Genomic DNA, 22,339 nt, shown 5'->3' with positions numbered 1-22,339 from the left:
GACTCTAAATCTGTAACAATTCCCTCACATCTCGCCATTATTTCCCCTGGACCTCCTGTTGGGAAGACAGGGCATTTGTCCTGAGGAGCCCTCTCGTTTTGGATCTGGTGGCGGCCTCTCTGTGCTGGGCTTTCCCACGTTCCTCCAGCTTCTGCACAAGGTGGTCGTTAGATTTACAGGCAGGAGCAGTTTTTTTGTTTTGTTTTTTTTGTTTGTTTTTTGTTTGTTTGTTTGCGGTACGCGGGCCTCTCACTGTTGTGGACTCTCCCGTTGCGGAGCACGGGCTCCGGACGCGCAGGCTCAGCGGCCATGGCTCACGGGCCCAGCCGCTCCGCGGCATGTGGGATCTTCCCGGACCGGGGCACGAACCCGTGTCCCCTGCATCGGCAGGTGGACTCTCAACCACTGCGCCACCAGGGAAGCCCTAGGCAGGAGCAGTTTTATGTTCAGCTTTATGGTGGGAAAGTGTCCTGGGTGGTGCTGTGTCCTTCCCGTCACATCACATCTGGTGGTCCACTTTTAGCAAAGCTAATATTGATCCATGGCTTTGGATGCTGGGGGGATATATCTTTTTGAGCAACTAGGTCTTCCCAGTATCTCCAAAGTCGTATCACGTTCTCGAATTTGGTTCTAGATACATCTCTAGCCTGGGATTTCATGGAGGACGCTCTACTACCATCAGCTCCAAAATTCTATCAGCCTATCCTTTCCTAGGCTATTTCTGGGTGACCTTTTACCTTTTTTTTTTTTTTTAAATAAAGAAAAGACACTTTTAAATGACCAGACAAGCCAGGGACCCTGTCTTCCCTTCTGGCCAGGTGCTACCAGCAACTCCATGGGCTTAGCGGGAGTCCCAAGGTCTCCACAGCCCATGGATTCCTCCACCCATCTCTTAGAAGATGAGTCAGAATCTCAAGGAGAACAAGAACACATAGCTGAACATGATAAATATGCATCCAAAATTTTTAAAAACCAAATTACACAAATCATGCTTATTCTGAGAGGTTCGTTTTGCCAGGGGTCCCTAGTGCTCCAATCAGCATAATTAAATAGCAGGGTCTCTCTAGAATTGATTGTGGTTTTCACATTTTTTATCATCCAAGGACCATTTCAGCGAGATGATTTTAAGCTAATAAGAACCCCCAAATTAGAAACTAATTAAGGAGATGGAAAATACAAACGTATTTGTTTTTAGTCAGGCACTATTTTTATCAGAGGAATCATGAAAAATTAAAATTGTCAAGTACCAACATGAAGGTTGTCAGTCAAGGGCAATGTGGCTTTCCGCCTCTCCCTGCTGCAAAATTTTAAGGTGATATATCAGAAGCTGTTCCCTGTGGGCCCCCAGGAAGCAATAAAGAGACTAATTTTGAAGAGCAGAATTACACACTGCTAGACTTGACGAGGAAAAGGGGGTTGCCATAATACTCTCAACTCTTTGGTGATTAAGAGTCATAGCACCTCTTGCTTTTTGAATGCATGTGTGCCTGGCAACAGCATTAAATCATTGCAGGGCACTTTCTCATGCTCATTTAACAGATGAGAACGTTAAGGCCCGGGGAAGTTGAGAGATGTGTACAGGGTCACAAAGCAAACTTAGAAAGAATCTAGACGATATCGCTACCTAAATATGCTTGATTTTATGACACTCCCTCCTCATCGTCCCCCACATGCGCCATAGATTACCTTTTAAAATAGATGCTAAGTCACAATGACACTGCTTTGGAGGACTCTTAGGATTCGTGACAGCCTTGAGAGCTCAGGGCCCAGGAGAGGAACAGGAAGCAGAAACCAGCTGCCCCCGGGGGGAGGAACAACACAGGGACCCACAGACGGTTGCGGTGAGCATCCAAGGACTACTGACGCAACCTCACACAATTAGATGTTGACTCAACCTTGAAAATGTCATTTCAGTCCCCAGGGCTGGAGAATTCCCATTCGTCTATAGACTTTGCACTGATTCCAGCATGGCTGACACCCGGTTACTCTTTGCATCACCAACCTGTACCTCCTTACCCTGCTCCCTCCACCCCAGCCCTAAGGACAGGGGATCTACCTGCAGACACTCTATTCAAACCTCCTTTCCCATCGCAGAATTCTCACCAAATCCAAGCCAGGCAGGTGAAGAGAACCCTTCCTTAGCTCCAGGCCTCTCTCCCCTCAGGCCCAGAAAAGATGGATTGGGAACATTCTTGATAACCTTGATAATCTAGGGCAGATTCCAAACTCAGGGGGATGAGTTAGAGACCCCACACAACAGGCTGAAGAAAACTAAGGATGTCAGGGAAACCTGCCACTGACACACAGGAGACAAAGGATTATTAGTTGAGAGGTGGTCGCCCGGCAGGGAGGAACCCCCAGGGGAGCACTGAGCGGGGCCCACGGATGGGAGGACAGTGCGTGATGATGGCCCAACCTGCCACGTGATGCCAAGTGGAAGGGCACGTTTAGAATCAACCCAGCTCCCAACCAAGAAACCACGCCAGGTAGGGAATTAAGAGTCTTAATAACATTTTATAATTGTATGCAGGTCTTTCACATACACTATCTCATTTGAGTCTCAGAAAAACGCCAAAGGCAGAAATTATTTAACCCATTCCTCAGGTGGGGCTGGGCTTAGGGGAACTGGATTTTGTGGAGTGCCAACCTTATGCCAGTGACATGTGTCAGGACACATACGTAGCAATTACTATTTTCTGCTGCTGTTGGGAGCCCGTGACTGGGGCAGATGTCATTCACAGAGTAATAAAAAGTACCCTCTCCCAAGCCCAGAAGGAGCAGCCATGTCTATGACAGCAGGCTCCCTGGCCCTCACAGGGAGTAATCTGTACTTGTATGGCTGGTAAAGGAGGCAGGTAAGGTAGGGATGGGCCTTTGTTTCAAAGGCTGAGGCTGGGAGACAGGAGAGAAAGGGGATGAAGGACAAGCAGCTTTTCGAGTAGGGTGCCTGGGTCGGGTCCCAAGACACTTGGGATGGCTTAGGTGATGGGTCCTCGGGTGGCCGGCACCCCCTCGGCCCACTGAAACACAGTGCCACGGTGGCGTCCATCCTCTAGAGATGAAAGCCCGGGGGCCCCCGCCTTCTCTACGGCAGAGCCGACACAGGGGCACAAGCTGCCTGCAGGACCTGTCTCCTCCAGGTGACCACACGGCTCTGGATAAGGAGGGCCACAGGCAGCCCCCCTGGGCCAAGGTCCAGGCTCACCCCCTGCCCATCTGTCCTGCCCCACAAAGCCCCACAGTCTTCATGCAACAGAAGGGTAGAAACAGAACTACAGAAATTCCTGCTAGGACACTTTCGCCACACTTAGCCCATAGGGAACTCAACCCGGTTTTCATTTAATCTAGGAAAATAAAAAGCATTATTTCTTGACGTGGAATGTCACAGAGTAATGATTATTTCATTTAGTCCTCAAAGTTACCCAGCAAAACAGACATTCTTAGTGCCACTTTCAATGCAGCTTCTGAAGCTCAGACAGCTTTGGGAACTGCCTGGGGTCAGCCCGGGACCAGTAAGTGGTGGCCTCTGAGGCCAGCTGGGAAGACCTGCAGCCAGGGCTGGTTCTAGAGAACATACGTTACCATCCAGAACAAGCGATTCAAGACATCTCTGATTCTTCAAGCCAGTTTCCCCAGGAATTCATTTCAGATGTGTCATGAGAAGACGACAGAATAGTAAGTCCTGTTGTCTAGCTCAGGATACACCTGGCCTCTGGGTGCCCCTGGGCAAAGATGCTCTAAATTCTAGACCTAAGCTGTCCAATAGAATAGCCACTAGCCACAGGTGCTGCTGAGCACTTGCAATGTGGCTGGTCCAAACGGAGATAAACTGTAAGTATCAAACGCACTCTGGACCTCGAAGACTTTGTACGAAAAGAAGAATATAAACTATCTCATTAATAATCTTTATATTCACTCCAAGTTGCAATGATAATACTTTGGACATGTTGAGTTAAATGAAACATTATTACAATTAATTTCACTTGCTTCAAACTGAAAATCCCGCGAGACTGGCTCATGCTCAGTCTCTCTGGGCAGCCCTGCTCCAGGTCTCAAGTCTTGCCTCGGTTTCTGTACCCGACTCATCCTGCCCCACACTCCCTAGAGCAGCGCTGGAAGCCCAGGAGGCAAGACTCTCCAAGCATTCCGAGAATGTCCTCTCTTCTCAACACGTCTGTAAATTCCTGGACCCACCCCTCCCTCCCTCCATCCTACGCAGTGCCCAGAAAGCTTCCCCAGGCCCAGCAACTGCCGCAGCACTCACAGGCAATCAGCATTTCTGAGTGTTCGGATCCACCTTAAACCACATTTTCCACGGCCAGAGGAATGCCGAGAACCAGGTTTTCAAAGCCCAGGCCTCAAACCCTGGTCACAATCAGAAGCCCTGGGAATTGGGATGCGTTTCTCCCAGCCTTCTTTGCTCCCTCCCCTCTCAGACCATAAGCTCCTCCAAGAGCAGAACAATGGAAGAAAACTAAATGATTGATCACTTACTATGGCGCCAGCTGCTGTGCTAAACGTTTTTCATGTTTCATTTTATTTAATTCTCCCAACCAGCCTGTGAGTGAGAAAGTCTTGTCCCCATTTTGAAGACAGGAGCCTGAGGCTCCCAGAATCCCGGATCTGTCTCCACTCCCATGTTTTGTCCTCTGCCCCATGTTCCCTCCCCTGGGAGCAGACATACCTCATACATCTTTGTATGTCTGGCACGTTTGCACGTAGTACAAAACAGGTACTCGGTAAATATTGGGAAACTAGGTTAAGAAACTTCTAGATTCAACCCTTTGTTCTTTCTTGACTTAATCAGAAAGTACTTTGCCCCTTACCTTCCTTAGGCTAAGTCCTCACCCACCCACCTGCAGGGCTGGGCCTCTTCTACCTCCTCCTGCCCCCACATCACCTCCCATCACGAGGGCCCACAGGGTCTGCCCTGCCCAGGTCCCCAGTCAAGCCTAAAATGCACAGACTGCCTGCTCCACTGAGAGGTGGGGGTCTGAGAATAGTCCAGAGCTGGTACACTAGGGTCTAGGGTGCCCGGGGACACAGCTAGCCCCAGGAGACTGTGAAGATACCAGCTCCCTCCAGGCCTAGCCAGACCCCTAACTATCCTCACCAGGGTCCCCAAAGCTCGATTCCCCTGTCATTTGTTCATATAGACAGGAGCCAAGTCCTGGGCCCGCCTGGTACCTGTGGCTGAGACATTTCCTAGAGCTGGGCTCAGCTTTCTGGATTCCTTCTTCATCTTATTCTTTCTTCCTGACTTAGAACAAGGCCACCCAGAAGTCCTAATGCTCTGCCCCTCCCCACCCCTTGGCTTGGCTTTGTGGACCCTGACACTGGCCTGCACTGGAATGGAATTTGCCACACCCTCTTGGGCCTCCTGCCCCAGGTCATTGGCCCTCTCCCCCTGCCCTGGTCAGTTTCCCAAGGCCCCAAGCTATTTTTGCTCCCGCCCCAGCCTGCCGTTTTCCCCATGGCGGAAATCGCCAGAGTGGTACCCAGGATGACACACACAGTGACGACCAGATGGCCAATGGAACAGGCCCTCCACTACGTCAGAGCTCATCTTTGGGGTCTCCAGTCCCACTGGACCCTGGTCCTTCCAGCCTCAGGGTCCTGCCCTCTAGGCTCTGGGGACCTTCTCAATGCTTTCTGCCTTGGCTGACCTCCTCAGATTACCTGCTAGACCCAGGGTGTCTGCCAGCCCCCGCCTGTGCTCTCCAGACCGCCACCCATGACCTCCCCAAGTCAGCCTTGGTCATCTGTTACTTGCCCTGGCATCCTTGGAGGGACGAAGGCAGCCACAAAGTCCCTATTTCCTTTTTTACAAGAAATACCAACCCATCACCTCACCCGTCATTCAAGAAATCTGACCCAACCCAGAAGCCTTCTCAGACAATAAGGCCTCCAGGTCTATCCCTCAGGTATCGCTGATCCATGAAAGAGCTCCCGCACCCCTCGCCGCCTTTGTTTCCCCACTGGCATCCATGCCCTGCTTCCCAAGGGAGATGATGGGAAATAACGACTTCTTGATTTGTTACTCTAAGGTCTTCAAACAAGAGGGGCTCCATCCATATGGCATCAGGCCTTCCTATAAGGTATAGTAAGTGAACCCACCTGACGCTAAATCTGCTGGTGCCTAGTTCCAGCAAGAGCTTGGGGCAGGAACTAATAACTATAAAGCATCCATCTATTATCTTATCAGGCCTTACTCTGCTTTGTCTGCATGGTTATCCTCCCAAGAGTTGACATTTTATGTCTACTGCAGGCTGATAGATTCTCCTACCTGCCACATCATTCAGAAAGGCCTGATGAACCTCAGGTTCATTACCTGTCATCACACCGTGGACATGTCACTTGGGGCCGAAGTATCAATTCTTCGTGAGTCTCCCCGGTGATACAGTCTCCCGACTTGGAGGCTCCAGGTCCAACGAGCTGCAGGCTGCGCTCACTCCTCAGGCCCTGGTGGCCTTCATGCCATCCCTTACTGCTCTCCTGGCTGGCCTACTCCTCATGGGTAGTGAGGCCTTCTGAGTTCCCAGCTGCTTCAGAGGAGACCTGTAGGAAGAACAAAGGTCCCTGTGACCTACCAGGGCCAGAGACACATGTCCAAGTTTTAGCTGTTCTAGAACTTTCCAGCCATCTTTTTTCTCTCTCTCTCTTTATTATTAGATCTTGTAACTCCAGGTGACTATACAGAGTCTACCTCAGCTAGGGACTTCACTGCCAATGTGCCACCCACCAACCCTACCCCCCAAGCCTCAGCATGCGTGTGCCAAACACACACCCCTTCATTCTTATCTTCTTACCTTGGCATATTTCGTTTCATCTGCCTGAAAGACCCACCTTCAGTCACTCATCCTACCCACCATTCAGAGTTTAGCTCATACCCACCAACAGAACCTCATTGCCCCAGGAAAGAGGCGGGACCTGGGTGTCCTCCCTCCACCAATGAGACCCACAAAAAACAAGGCCATGTCTACCAGGGACATGCCTCCACTCTTATAGCCCAGGCCCTGGGACAAGGCTTCCGGTGTGCTGTGGTTTGGGGGCTCCAGGAAGGCCACCCACCTGTGGCCTCCTTTCACAGCCCTTCGCTCAGAGTGAGAGACAAGGGTACAGATGCAAACCTCGCTGGGTGAGGGACACAGACACTGCTCTGCTGAGTGACCACATTTCAGAGCCAAGACCACAGCTCACACTCGGGGGTGGCAGGGGGCAGGTAGGAAGGGGCCCCAACGAGAAGAAGCCGCGCCTCAGCACGCAGATCTCCTGGGTTCTGGAGACCGGGGCCCCGTTGGCCGCAGCCCTGCATCTCTGACCAGGCATGGCCTCCAGCTCCCGGGGCCACTGCCCAGACAGCTGTGACCCTGAGCTCCACCCCAACCTCGGGGTCCTCTGGGCCTCAGGGGGCCCACGGCTGAGAAGGGGCTGTGGCAGGTGGAGAGTGTCCACCAGGGCATCCAGCGCTGCAGGAAAGGGGGAGCACCATGGACAGGGATGAGGGTAGCAAAGGGAGGCAGGGACCTGGAGTCCCATGGATTTTGTAAGCCTAACAATGACAGTGTCTTACACACATACCCTGATTTATACCCTTCAAGCTGCTTTGGCATCCACTGCACCCATGTGGTTTCACAGTAGTGACATAAAGGGGTATTTTTTTTTAAGGTTGTTTTAGAGATGAGGAAACAAAGGCACAGAAAGGTTGAGAATCTCACTCAAGATCCCACAGGAAGGTAGTGAAAGAGTCAAGACTGGCATTTCTGACTCCCAGTTATCATTCTTTTCAGCAAGCCCCTTGGTCCTGGGTTAATTTCCTACCACGTCGGGGGAATGGTGGGTCGGTAGGAGCGGGGAGGATGACGGGAACAGAGGCATGCTTGGCCTGCTGTGGGGGGATGGGGAGAAGAGAGAACAGGAGGAGGATGGAGCCTGTGGTTTCTCCCCTGCTGGGAGGGTCTAGGCGAAGAAGACACAGAGAAGAGAGTGATAAACAGGGAAGGCAGGAATGTGGAGGCCCCTAGCTGACAGGAGCAGCTCAGGCAAAGAGGGTGCTGCTGTGATAAACAGCCACAGCTTGGGAGCGGGGAGGGGGGCAGGGTGCCGACACTGAGCCTCCAGGGCAACCTGGCTTTACAGCTCTGGCCTCCGAGGCATTGCTGGGCAAGGCAGCCCTGGGGATTAGAAGCCCCTCTGAAAGAACAAAGCAGTTATTGGTATTACCTTCTAAAAGCATATACACACATCAGTGCTCTTTTGTATATGGGATATATTCCTGAATAATGAAAATGAAAAAACGCCACCGCGAAGTTCCAGCCCTACGAAGAAAGATCTCAGCTGCTCCTGGACAATGGGATTCTCTGCTTGATTCCAAACGCTGCTCTACTTCTGCTCTCCAGGAAGAAGTCACAACCTAGAAAACTCCTACCCGGCAGGAAGGCAGGCCGAGATCCTTCTAGAATAGGCAGCACAGGCCAAAGGCCAGGAAACCCAGGATAGGTGGCAATGCATGGAGTTCAGCGGAAAAAGGACGCAAACACCAAAGGCAGCCAGGAGCTCGGTGCAGGCCCACATGCCCAACGGACCACACCTCAAAACATCAGGCTACGGGAAGAATGGAAAGTCATCCCCTGGTGTTATTATCATCGCTCTGTGTCCCAGGCACCCCGGGGAAGGGGAGGGGGTCCTTGTTCTACCTAGTAAGACATGAGCCCTACTACACGTGCACCAGATGCCGTGGGGAAAGGAGGAGAAACTGCACCCTTCAGAAGCCGGTTACCAGCCTGTCCCATGGGCTGCAGGATCACCTGGCGGCTGTAGCTCCGGAAGCAAACAGCTAGAGCACGTCAGTTTTTGCTGGGGGTGGGAGAGTGGGGATCGGAGTCCTTCTGAGCCCTCCTGCAAGGTGGGGTTGAAACATATTCACAGCAGATGGTGCTGTCGCCCTCACTCGGGATTCTCATTCCTAATTATCTGTGCTGTCAGCAAAACAATTAACCCTCCAAGAAAAACTGCGCCATCCACTCTCAACCATATGAAAAGACAATTTTTCCCAAGGACGGGACACTTAGGGCAGCAGCAGAGGGAAAGTAGGGCAGCCTTGTGTTCGATTCGGGATCTCACTCTCCCTGGGCGATTTCACCATCCTCTGACCTCTGTGGTCTGCTGCATGCATCGCATGGCCGCCCCTCCCACCTCTGAGCCTGCATTTCCTTTACCATAAAAAGAGGGGGTGAGTCCAATCCCTAGGGTCCCCTTCAGTCCCACAGTGCTAGCATGCTACAAGCATGGCTCTTTTCCTTTGAACTTTAAGTTCCTTGGGAGTAGAGATTGAGTTTCCATTTGTTCCTCCATTCATTTGCTCACTTGCTTATCTGCTTATCTGTTCATTCATTCATTCACTCATGCATTCAGTCAGTTATATAGGAGATACGAAGAGACTATCTCTTCAGCCTTCTGGACCACTGCATGGAGCTCTCTTCCCCTGGGATGTGGAGGGAGGAGGGAAGGATGGAGCAGGGTGAAGTGGAGGTGCAAGGGGCTTCATCCTGGGCACTGGCTTGGCATCAGCTGTAGGAGGGGAATCCCATTGCATTTGTGTTCTCTCTGAGGATTCCACTGCAGGAAGGCAGAGTCCTCTCCAGAGAGCTGAATGTAGTAAGGAAGCCACCTTGGTCCCCAGGGCAGGCGTGCAGAGGGGTGGAGAGGTGCTATGTAAGGAGATCCGAAAGCCCCCATCAGCTGCTGTGGAGCTGGAGAGAGCACTTCACAGGGGTTCATTAGAGACCTGAGGCATGAGTGAATGAACAAGAATGCCCCTCCTTCAAGGAACTGTTTACAAGAAAGGAGAGTTTTTATAGGGCTAAGGCATGATGTTTGTTACCCAGGGGGCTATGATTTAAGGCTGGGCTGGTTGGTCCATTTTGTCTGTTGTCAGGCACTGTCATGGGAAAAAAAGGAGAGTGAGCAAGAAATTGTAGAATGATCACTGTCGGCGCTGAAAGAGCCTTCAGGGATGACATCATCCTGGACACGTTTTGCAGGTGCCACCTGGAGAGGTTGAGGGCCTGGCTGCTCACAGACAGGGCGGGCAGAGCAATACTCTGCCGCAGCTGGCTTCACATCCAGGCCGCACTCCGGTCCCAGTCCACACAGCCTCCCAGGACCACCCCTCAGTACACTGGGGAACTCACAGGGCAGAAAGGAAGGCCCAGGTGGGGGCACCGTCTGGCCCACACCCCTCCGCAACCCCATGGGGCAGCAGGCCTCCTACTCAGGCAGTGGCAGTGCTCTGCGCACCTGGTGAAGGAGCGCAGAAAAAAAGATAGGGACGGGGCTGGGGGGGGGCGGTGGAGGGCTGGGAGCTGAGACCCCTCCTCGACCACCATTTTGCCCAGTTCAAGCCTTGTGACGTCTTTCTTCCGTCTCCCTGTCGCCCATCCGGCTACCAGCACTTGCCTTCACCCAGTGACCAAGAGCACAGGCTCGGATGCCTCGGCATAAAAGCTCCTCGGCATAAAAGGAGTGTGTTTATATTCAAAGCGGGCCGTTGCCCACTCAGAATCTGCCCACTCAAAGGCAGCACATGTGACTGCACCCCCTGCCCAGAGCCCAAGCGGGACAGACGCCAACCTCTGGCTGGAGACATTTCTAAATATGAGCGTGGCACAAAGAGTCAGGTTCCCAGGCCTCCTCTGCTCTGGAAGACCCAGCCAGGATTGTCAAGGCTGCCCGGAAGGAGAGGGCTGGGGGCAGGCAGGATCAGGAGGCAGCCAGCTGAGACAGCCATCAGCCCCAGAAACATCACCTGAACCTCTCCCTGGCCTTCCAGCCTCGTTAGGGCAAGAGAAAGGATTACCCTGCACCCAGAAAGTCTAATCAACTGCCTGAAACCCTTGGCAGCAGGGACAGGAAAGCCACTGCTTGCTCAAATGCACATGGATTAAAAATACACAAATGGAATATTTTTTCTTCCCCTCTCCTCAACCTCCTGAAGCCTGGGATGCTTGTTAAAAATAGCCTCGCTGTGGCATGGATCCTACAAAACCCAATGGCTGGCATGAAAATTAAGAAGCCATTGGAGGCGGCACTAAGTGGTTACCCCTGGGGAGTGGGCTGGGGAGGGCTGGGAGGGGGTGCTTTCAAGTGTTTGCAGACACACTTCTACACTGCTTGGATTTTTAACAAGCAGACATTATTTTTATTAGGGTTTTTTTTTTTTTCAAGCCTCTGTTCTCTTTTTTTTTTACTCTTTAGTTCCTCTTCATTTTTTTTTTTAATATATTTTTTGGCTGCATTGGGTCTTCGTTGCTGCACACAGGCTTTCTCTAGCTGTGGCGAGTGGGGGCTACTCTTCCTTGTGGTGCGTGGGCTTCTCATTGCAGTGGCTTCTCTTGTTGTGGAGCATGGGCTATAGGCGCACGGGCTTCAGCAGTTGTGGCACGTGGGCTCAGTAGTCGTGGCTGACGGGCTCTAGAGTGCAGGCTCAGCAGTTGTGGCACACAGGCTTAGTTGCTCCATGGCATGTGGGATCTTCCCAGACCAGGGCTCGAACCTGTGTCCCCTGCATTGGCAGGCAGATTCTAAACCACTGCGCCATCAGGGAAGCCCCAGTTTGTTTTTTTAAATGGAGATTCATCCATTGCATCCTCCACCTTAAGCTTAAGGCTCAACTTGCACTGACCTAGCAACCCGACAGCCCAGTGCTGGCTGCCCTGGTGGTGCACAGACCCCTTGGCACCCAGGACACCAGGTGCAAATACAGCCCAGAGTCATGAAAGGAGCACTGAATCCAGGGTCAGAGTCTCGGATCTATGGCTGTGAGACCTCAGACAAGCCATTTGAACGCTCTGGGCTTCAGTTTCCTTAACTGTAAAATGAGGCAGTTGGATTAAATGCACAACAGGTACCTTCTAGTCATAAGCATTTCACAATTTTAAGGATTGAGGAAAATATCTGAAACTTGCCCTGTGTTTGTCCCTACCATGAACGGGCAAGGGGAATGTGTCCCTGGGCAGAGATGGGGTTTTAAAATCAGGAGACGAAAGGAATCCAAATTGGAAAAGAAGTAAAACTGTCACTGTTTGCAGATGACATGATACTATACATAGAAAATCCTAAAGATGCTACCAGAAAACTACTAGAGCTCATCAATGAAGTTGCAGGATACAGAATTAATACACAGAAATCTCTTGCATTCCTATACACTAACAATGAAAGATCAGAAGAAGAAATTAAGGAAACAATCCCATTTACCATCATATCAAAAAGAATAAAATACCTAGGAATAAACCTACCTAAGGAGGCAAAAAACCTGTACTCAGAAAACTATAAGATACTGATGATAGAAATCAAAGGTGAAACAAAGAAATGGAGAGACATACCATGTTCTTGGATTGGAATAATCAATATTGTCAAAATGACTATACTACCCAAAGCAATCCAAAGATTCAATGCAATCCCTATCAAATTACCAATGGCATTTTTCACAAAATTAGAACAAAAAATTTTACAATTTGTATGGAAACACAAAAGACCCTGAATAGCCAAAGCAATCTTTAGAAAGAAAAACGGACGTGGAAGAAGCAGGCTCGCTGACTTCAGACTATACTACAAAGCTACAGTAATCAAGACAGTATGGTACTGGCACAAAAGCAGAAATATAGATCAATGGAACAGGATAGAAAGTCCAGAGTTAAACCCAGGCACCTATGGTGACCTAATCTATGACAGAGGAGGCAAGTATATACAATGGAGAAAAGACAGTCTCTTAAATTAGTGGTGGTGGGAAAACTGGACAGCTACATGTGAAAGAATGAGCCCTACCTAACACCATACACAAAAATAAACTCAAAATGGATGAAAGACCTCAATGTAAAGCCTGATACTATAAAACTCTTAGAGGAAAACAGGCAGAACACTCTCTGACATAAATCGAAGCGAGATCTTTTTTGATCCACCTCCTAGAGTAATGAAAATAAAAACAAAAATAAGCAAATGAGACCTAACTAAACTTAAAAGCTTTTGCACAGCAAAGGAAACCATAAACAAAATGAAAAGACAACCCACAGAATGGGAGAAGATATTTGCAAATGAAGCAACCAATAAGGCATTAATCTCCAAAATATACAAACAGCTCATGCAGCTCAATATCAAAAAAACAAACCACCCAATGAAAAAATGGGCAGAAGATCTAAATAGACATTTCTTTAAAGAAGACATACAGATAGCCAAAAAGCACATAAAAAGATACTCAACATCACAAATTATTAGAGAAATGCACATCAAAACTGCAATAAGTGGGGCTTCCTTGGTGGCGCAATGGTTAAGAATCCGCCTGCCAATGCAGGGGACACAGGTATGAGCCCTGGTCCAGGAAGATCCCACATGCCATGGAGCAACTAAGTCCATGCGCCACAACTACTGAGCCTGCGCTCTAGAGCCCACAAGCCACAACTACTGAGCCCATGTGCCACAACTACTGAAGCCCATGTGTCTAGAGCCCCCGCTCCACAACAAAAGCCACCACAATGAGAAGTCCATGCACTGCAACAAAGAGTAGCCCCTGCTCGCTGCAACTAGAGAAAGCCCGTGCGCAGCAACAAAGACCCAATGCAGCCAAAAATAAATAAACAAAATTAATTAATTAAAAAGAAAACTGCAATGAGGTATCAACTCACACCAGTTAGAATGGCCATCATCAAAAAATCTACAAACAATAAATGCTGGAGAGAGTGTGGAGAAAAGGGAACCCTCCTCCACAGTGGTGGTTACCAATGTAAATTGGTACAGCCACTATGGAGAACAGTATGGAGGTTTCTTAAAAAAACTAAAACTAGAGCTACCATATGATCCAGCAATCCCACTCCTGGGCATATATCCAGAGAAAACCATGCTTCGAAAAGATACATGCACCCCAATGTTCATTGCAGCACTATTTACAATAGCCAGGACACGGAAGCAACCTAAATATCCATCGACGGATGAAAGGATAAAGATGTGGTGCATATATGCAATGGAATGTTACTCAACCATAAAAAGGAATGAAATAATGCCATTTGCAGTGACATGGATGGACTCAGAGATTCTCATACTGAGTGAAGTAAGCCAGACAAAGACACATGATATTGCTTATATGGGGACTCTAAAAAAATGCTACAAATGAACTTATTTACAAAACAGAAATAGAGATACAGATGTAGAAAACAAACTTATGGTTACCGGGGGGAAAGGGTGGGGGATAATTTGGGAGACTGGGATTGACACAAACTACCACATATAAAATAGATAACTAATAAGGACCTACTGTATAGCACAGGGAACGCTACTCAATACTCTGTAATAACCTGTATGGGAAATGAATCTAAAAAAGAGTGGATAGGGCTTCCCTGGTGGCGCAGTGGTGGAGAGTCCGCCTGCCGATGCAGGGGACACGGGTTCGTGCCCCGGTCCGGGAAGATCCCACATGCCGCGGAGCGGCTGGGCCCGTGAGCCATGGCTGCTGAGCCTGCGCGTTCGGAGCCTGTACTCTGCAACGGGAGAGGCCACAACAGTAAGAGGCCCGTGTACCACAAAATAAATAAATAAATAAAATTAAATTAAATTAAAAAGAGTGGATATATGTATATGTATAACTGATTCCCTTTGCTGTACAGCAGAAACTGACACAACATTGTAAATCAACTGTACTCCAATAAAAATGCTTTTAAAGGTTAAGCTTTCATCAAATCTAAAAAAATAAAATAAAATCAGGAGACAGGGGAGAAGGAAAGAAGCTGTTCTGAGAGCAGAGAGCAGCTCCACACCTTGTGGATGAAGTGTGCAATTTGGAAAGAGCATCACTTTGGGACCCAAAACGTCCTGGGTTCAAATCCTGACTTCAGCTGTTAGTAACTACGTGAACTCAGGAACTGCTCATCACTGGTGCAAATGGACCTTTTCGTTTGTAACATGGGGTAGGAATATCCACATCCAAAGGCTGTCGCGGTTATTATATGTAAGGAAGTGAAAAATTACCCAGCTCATTGTAGGAGTCTAACGTCCTTTTATTCTTTTCTTCCTCCTGTCGTTTACCCTCCAGTGCATTGCAGGGTGGTTAAGAGTGTGGGCTCTGGAAGCACACTGGTCTCCCAGCTCCACCACCTATTCGCTGGTGACCCTGGGCAAGCAGTTTCATTTCTCTGTGCCTCAGCTTCTTCACCTACAAAGTGGGAGTGAGCCAGGGCTGGTTGTTTTGCTCCTGCCCCTCCTAGCCAACTGAGCCCTCAGTTTTCAATCTTGTATCTTCTATAGATTTTCCTTCACAGGCCTCCTTCCTTCCTGCAACCTCTCTAAGGTTCCTGGCCCACAGCTGCCCACCACCTGTGGCTGTCTGGCTGGCCCTCACCTACTCACTCCCTGCCCCCTCTCCATTTGGTCTGCACTCTGCAGGCTGCGCACCTGGCCGGGATTCTCTCCTGGAGCGCGGGGAATGTGTGTTTCAGATCAGTGCTTCTCAAGCTTCAATGTGCTTAGGAATCACCTGGGGATCTTGTCAAAATACAGATGCAGATTCAGATTCGGTAGGTCCCAGCTGGAGTCTGAAATTCTGCATTTCTAACAAGCTCCCAGGGGGTGTCCAGGCCACTGGTATGGGACCACCCTTTGATTAGCAAGACTGTAGAGTGGAGGAAATCCTAGTGTGTATATGTGTGTGTGTGTGTGTGTGTGTGTGTGTGTGTGTGTGAGAGTGTGTGTATGTGTGTGTGTGTGTGTGTGTGTGTGTGAGTGTGTGTGTAGGGGGATGGGGACAGAGACAAGGCAGGCCAGTTATCCAAATTAGAGAAGGAGTAGAGTTTTGAAAGAGATGGTATGATGGAGACCAAGCATGAATTCAAGAGACACCAAAGATGAAAAGTAGGAGACTGTTATATGAAATGATGTGACATTACCCAACCAAGAAAAATAATGTTTATTGAGATAATGCAGCAGCACAGAAAGATGCTTATGACATAATAACTGAAAAAGCAGACTACCCATTATTCACACACTACATACGCACACTAAATCTTCAACTCTGCCAAATGCACATTTAAGAAAACTGATAGACTGTGGAAGGATGACAGCTCAGGGCCATGAAAGCTGTGTTATGGTATTATAATCACATGTATTTTCATTTCGTTGTCATTTTCTAGATGTTCTTAATGAAGTTTTATTATTTTTGTAATTTAAAGTTTTCCTTCCGTATTACTCTCAGATACCCACTTCCCGAAATCGTCCGTTTTTCTGTTATTGAGGTTTCATGTATTTTGAGCACAAAACGCTATTGCTGGGAGGGCTGGCAAATGGTGCATTAAACCTTCTCAGTCAAGCCCAAAAATAAAGCAACCCAGATTCTGTTCTTCCTCTAAGCCAAGGGTCCGGCGCTTTGGAAGGCTGGCGCTATCACCTCTCACTATAGCAACAAGGAGACCCTGGTAACCTCGAGCTTACGGTTATTAAGAGTAAAAATAGGAAGTCCATGGATAGATGTTCAGCAAGACGCTTCTGCGGGTTTGCATTGGACAGGCCGGGTTCTGAGCCCTCTCGGCCTCTCTTACAGGAAATCGAAAGCAAAAATCAGACTCTAGGAGCTGTGTTTCCCGCAAGATTAAAAGGAGCGCTTGGCATTTTCTTCTTTGTTTCCCATCTCCGGGCTGTAAGCTGCCTTTCAAACCAGTTCTTGATGTGCCTGGAGTCAGGCTGTTCTAGAATAGGAGGCAAACTGTCCAGCCGGGGGACGCCAGAGGCTCACTTATGTTTTGGGCGTGTTTACACCACTCCAATGCCCTGCCCCCAGCCTGCCCTGTGGACTTCTGTCCAGCTCTCCTGGCTTACCAGCACTCCCACCCATTCCCCCAGACCCCCGACCCATTCCGTGCAGTGTTTCCTCAATTAGTCCTTAGGCAGGTGTTTCAGGCCCCCCAGCCTCCCATCTAGGCCTTGACTCTGACCTCTGGGAGGTTGGAGGTAGGGAGGAGGTCCCAGCCCCGGCCTGGCTGCTCCTGCCAGAGGTATGCACTCTAGTGGACCAAGTTCAAGACCCAGTTCTGCCACCATCTGGCTGTGGGACCTTGGGCAAACCACTTCACTTCTCTGAACCTATAAACATTTTAAAATGGGTTTATAGAATGGGTTATAAAATGGGTTTTATAAAATGGGTTTATAGAATCTCATGGTCTCTTTCAGTCCTAACACTCCATCACGCCAACAGGAATAACGGTTTACTGTTTATCTAGCAATACAGACGAGATATTTCACATACAAGGCTTTTCTAGACAACTAAACATTGCCCCTTCAAGCAACAAAATGTGTTTCATTTTAGCCCTACTGCACGAAGTTTTGTTTTGTTTTAACATTTATATGCTTCTCTTCCTTTTGTGGCAAAGAATAAAACCTCACATTTGTTTGTGTACACCTCTCCCCAGTCCTGTTCCACAAAGCATTTGCAGTGGCCAAGGTGCTGAAAATAATGTAACCTTGTCTTCAGGGCCCTCTGGCATGTCTATGAGATGCTCTCCTGTGTCAGGAGATTTGTCCCGACTGCTGCAATTTTCTCTCTTCTTCTATCTGCCCCTTCCCACAGTAAGGCTCCCAGAGGTCATGCTACCTGTTAGGAACGCCTGCCTAAAGAAGCTTCTCCACTTCTAATGTGCAGCCCCCTGGGCTGGGCGACCGTGGGGCTCTGAGCAAGGGTCAGGTGGAGTGGTGGTCTTAGGACCACCACTTCTCTGAAGCCATGGCTTCAGCCATTTCGCTGATCACAGGCACGCGTCCCTCGCTCTGAGATCCATGTTCTGACAGGACAGGTGAGAGTAGGCTGAGCTCTGGGTAAGTGAAGTATCTGTGTCTTGACCCCCTCACCTGAACCAATACTTATTTCTGCTTTGCTGGCTGGTTTTCCCAGAGGGGGCGTTTAGAGACCATCGGAGTTGCTATCATTTCCACACAGGCCAGACTAGAAGGCAAGCTCAGGTTTAGAATTTAACCCCAACTCTATACATCCCCGGTGTCACTCTTTTTTCCAAACTGATCCCCAAGTTTTAATATGCCCTTGCCTTGCTTCTTCCCATAAGTGACGCTACAAGTCCCCAAATTAGGCTTTCTTTTCAGAGGAGGCCACCAGAGGCACTAGGCCGGATGCAGGCTCGTTCCTAGACCAGAGCAATCCCTGTCCCCCGCCTCCACTCCCTGGCAAGGCAGAGCGAAACCTCGATGCCCCCTGCCTTTGCCCCTCCATCCCAGGTTGGAGCAGCTGCACCAACAAGCTCTTATTGTCCCCTGTGCACACCCAGCTTCCTACCTGAGCCAGTCAACTCCACATTTATCACCAACCTACCACGCCCCCTGGCACACGTGCACTTCCTGTTCTGCGTGTGACGGGCCACCACATCACTCATTCTCGGGAGGACAACGTAGAGAGCCTGGAGGTTGTGGTTAGGAAAGGGAATTTCAGAGTTTTCAAGCCTGGAAGTGGGCAGTTCTGAAAGGGTGCCTTTATGGAAAAGCCAGGTTGCAGGAGGGGGAAGCTTCTAGAAGAAAAACCACTAAAGCCACTTTGAGACCAAGGCGGGAGATGGTTTGCAAAACGCTGAGGTCGGTAAGAAAAAGGGCAGGAAATGGGGGCGGAAGGGGCCTGGAGGTGGGTGTGGAAGGGTACTAGGAAAAAAGGTGAGGTGATGGATAACCCAGAAAGAGATGGAGGAGTTGAAGAGGCTGCGAGGGCGTGTTAGTGCCGTGGCGGATATTCCAACCCTGCTTGACTAATAAACCGCCTGGGGGTGTTGGGAAGGGGCCTCTGCAGACCCGCATTCCTGCTGGGTCTGGCCCGGGGAGCAGCATGGCAGCAAGGAAACGAGCCAAGACAGTAAAACAGCATGAACCTTACAAAATAACAACCACCCCCGAGAGCCAGGCATTTCCCATGGAAAGTCAAGTCCGTTCTCATCGGCGACCCGCACCCCTGAGCTGGTACCTAGTTCTGCTTTGGTGTCTGGTCTTCCCAGAGCGGGTTTGTACACTGTCGGAGCCGACATTACCACCGGGACCACATCAAAAGGCAAGCTCAGGTTCAGAACTGAATCCCAACTCTGGACATACCTGTGTCATCCCACGTCTGAGTCCAGCTCCCACTTCTACAGAGGAGTAAACTGAGGCTTAGAAAGACTGGGCAACCAAGGAGCCTGGATTCAAATCCTCACCTGCCTGATTCCCAAACCTGTTCCCCTCAAGCGCCACACTTCCCTGCTGACCCACGGCTCCTCGGGGGTGCAAGAACAGTGGCTCCCGGTGGGCTTTGCTCTAGGGGACCCTGCTGTCTCCCCACATGAAACCACTGCATTTCATGCATTTCCAGCACGAACACACTGCTCTAAGTCTCCTGCAGAGGCTGAGATGGTGCGGCAGGATTGCTCCCTCAGGGAGGGCCGGTTTCCAAGAGTTACCGCGCGTCACCTAGCTGTGCACATTGCCACCTCTGCTCGAACACTCATAGACGTTGGCCTTGGCCGGGAGAGGAAGCCTTGAAAGGCAAAGAGGGAAACGGATCCTAGGACACAGGACGCTGGGGGTGGGGAGGGGCGGAAGCAGAAGTAAGCAAGGAGAGGGCAGCTGGGTCTGGGGGGTTTTGGAGGTAGCCCTGAGTGTGGTGGCTGGCAGGACTTGAAAAGCACCTAACAGCAGCTTGGCGGCTTCTTCGGATCAAGGATGAACAGCGTTCTGGCAATACATGACAGGGGAGGGAGGACTAAAGGAGGAAATCAGTTTTCCCTTCATTTCCTATATAAAATGGGCATGAACAAAGGAACCAGCAGAAGAGAACAATGATACATTTTCTCTTTATAACTCTGCTCAAAGACCAAGCCTTCATCCTTTTTTGTTTCTTGCATCCTTCCCAACCACCCGATACACACGATAGGAGCTGCACAGCTGCTTCATACAACAGGTTTGTAGTGAGTCACTATTATGTATTTGGCCCCGTCAAGATGATGGGTGGGCAACAAATTAACACTACTACAGACGCACGAGGACGTGCGTGGTCTCGTGAGGGAAGGCGAGATACCCACCTCCCATAGCAGAAACCCCAGTCACCCGGTCCTTGAGTCATGCTGAAATAAACGGTGCCTACGCTGAGTGCTTTAGGAGGAAAGCCCACGGCAGAGCCAAGTCTCGAGGTGGTGGGTTCTCCCACCCTGGAGGTATTCAAGGCAGGACGACTGGCTGCAAGCAGGGGAAGGAGGGACAGTCCAGGCCATCGGGGCCCAAGATGACAAAGCACCTAGAAATGCCCTGCCTGGCAGGCCGTGGGGTGGGGGTGGACACACAGTGCACTCATCCTGGAGGCCAGTTTTAAGGGGGTGGAGAGTAGGAATATTGCAAAACACGCCATGAAGCACGCCCAGGGCAGCAACCATGTCTTTTTCATTTTGTGGTCCCTGCACGTAGCACAGTGCCTGCCCCACAGTCCTCCAAGAAGTGAGCTGGGTTCCACAACATTTAGTCTGCACCACCCAGCACACCACTGAAAGTTGGTGTCTGTTTCCTCCGTGCATGTCCGCTCTAACTATTAGACTGTGAGCTTCTTTCCAAAACTATTTTATTAATTGGTTTTAGTAGTAGATTAACTTTCTGTGAACAGTGTAACAAATGATCACAAACTCTGTGACTTAAACAACACAAATGTATTATCTTACAGTTTGAAGGTCAGAAACTTGTCATGGGTCTCATGGGCCTAAAACCAAGGTGCTGGCTGTGCTGTGTTCCTTCCTGGAGGCTGCCCGCATTCCTTGGCACATGGGTCCCTCCCTCCATCTTCGAAGCCAGCAGTGTGGCATGTCTCTGACTGTTCTTCTGTAGTCACATCTCCCTCTCTGACCACAGCCAAGCAAGGTTCCTTGCTGTTTAGGGATTCATGGGACTTGATTGGGCCCACCTGGATAATCCAGCATCCTCTCTCCATTTCAAGGTCATAACTTTAATCGCATCTGCAAAGACCCTTGTGCCACGTAAAGCGACATATGTACAGGTTCCGGGGACTGGGGCGTGGACATCTACAGGGGACCAGTATTCCACCCAACACAAATAGAAATACCTTCATATTGTTCACAATTCAAATGACACAAAAGGCTATAGAATGAAGAGTTTTCCTCCCATCCCTATCATTCATGATCCAGTTCTTCTCCCTGTTAATATTGCCTCCATAGAGTTGAACCAATTTACATGTACATATACATGGCCCACCTCCAGCCATATACGGGCATGAGATGTAAGCTCATTTGGCACAGAAGCCATGGGTCACATTTCCTTCACGTCCCCCACGGTGCTCACTCCGGGTATGGACTCAGGAAGCCCTAGGGGGTCACTACTGCTCACAAGCCCTTAGACTCTTGCTGGTGACGCGGGCAAAGACTAGACAGGAGGATGAAGCCAGCAGCCAGCACAGGAGGGACGCAGCTCCTTGGATTTAAAGAAGTGGCTTTGTGCATCTCCACCAACCAAACTGCTCCTCCCGCACGGACATCCCACCAGGTTGGGAGCCAGTGGGCTTCCCCAGTGTGGCGAGCATCTTACCACGGCTTAAGGAGGGACTCTCGGCAGGGATGTGCTCTAAGGGGACATTACAAGCGTTCTGGGGTTTCCAAAGTCCCAGCTGCACCCTGAAAGGAGTTATTTTCCTGCTCTTCATCCATTCCTGGTGGAGATGTTGCTTTAAACAAAATGGCCCGTTATGTGCTAAGTCAATTTTGATCTAAAAGAAGATAGGTTAAATGGAAACTTTGATTGGCGCAATTAAGATTTCACAGCAGTAAGTGCTGGGCCTGGGGAGCCCCAAATGTTCCTATTCCTCCCACCAGCCCAGCATGGCCCCACCTCTGTACCAGGACAAGCTCAGGCTGGGACACAGGAGCCAGGATCCTACCCGCTGGCAGGTTTCTGTCTGGCAGAGCACAGACGAGGCTGCAAGGGAGAGAACAGAGAACTGAGCCCATGCAGTAAGCCTGAGGGGCCCTGGCAGGCCAGAAGGTCAGGGGCTAGAGGTGCCCACCCTCTACCTAGCCCCCTCCCTAACCTCTATTTGACCTCGACTTGGCCTGCTAGGTTCAGCTTAAGGGTCCCTCCACTAGGAAGTGACAGGCCAGGACTTGGTAGGCATCTCTGCAGCATGCCAGGAGGTAAAAATATGCCTGAGAGGGTGTAATGCTAAGAGCTGAACTTCAGAGAAGAGAGGAAGTGACCAAAGTTAAGAAGTGATGTGTAAGCGAGTGAGCAAAGTGGTGTCAAGATCAAAGGTGAATTCTTAGAAATGCACAACCTTCTGAGACTG

At 49.9% G+C, this 22,339-nt stretch overlaps 1 protein-coding gene across 2 annotated transcripts in view; it reads right to left on the bottom strand.

The window, feature by feature from the left end:
- Positions 1–22,339, bottom strand: part of ZBTB7C (zinc finger and BTB domain containing 7C) — a 379,305-nt gene that overhangs the window by 288,128 nt on the left and 68,838 nt on the right. The window contains exon 2 of one of the 2 annotated variants that reach the window (XM_060170299.1): positions 6,332–6,558. The exons of the other annotated variant lie outside the window; for it this stretch is intronic. The gene's annotated coding sequence lies outside the window, so the exon portion shown is untranslated. The remainder of the gene's footprint in view (positions 1–6,331; positions 6,559–22,339) is intronic. 2 annotated transcript variants of the gene reach the window in all.

The sequence above is a fragment of the Lagenorhynchus albirostris genome, chromosome 14 (genome assembly GCF_949774975.1).
Source record: "Lagenorhynchus albirostris chromosome 14, mLagAlb1.1, whole genome shotgun sequence".
NCBI classification, from domain to species: Eukaryota; Metazoa; Chordata; class Mammalia; order Artiodactyla; family Delphinidae; genus Lagenorhynchus; species Lagenorhynchus albirostris.
This window is presented reverse-complemented; position numbering and strand designations above follow the sequence as displayed.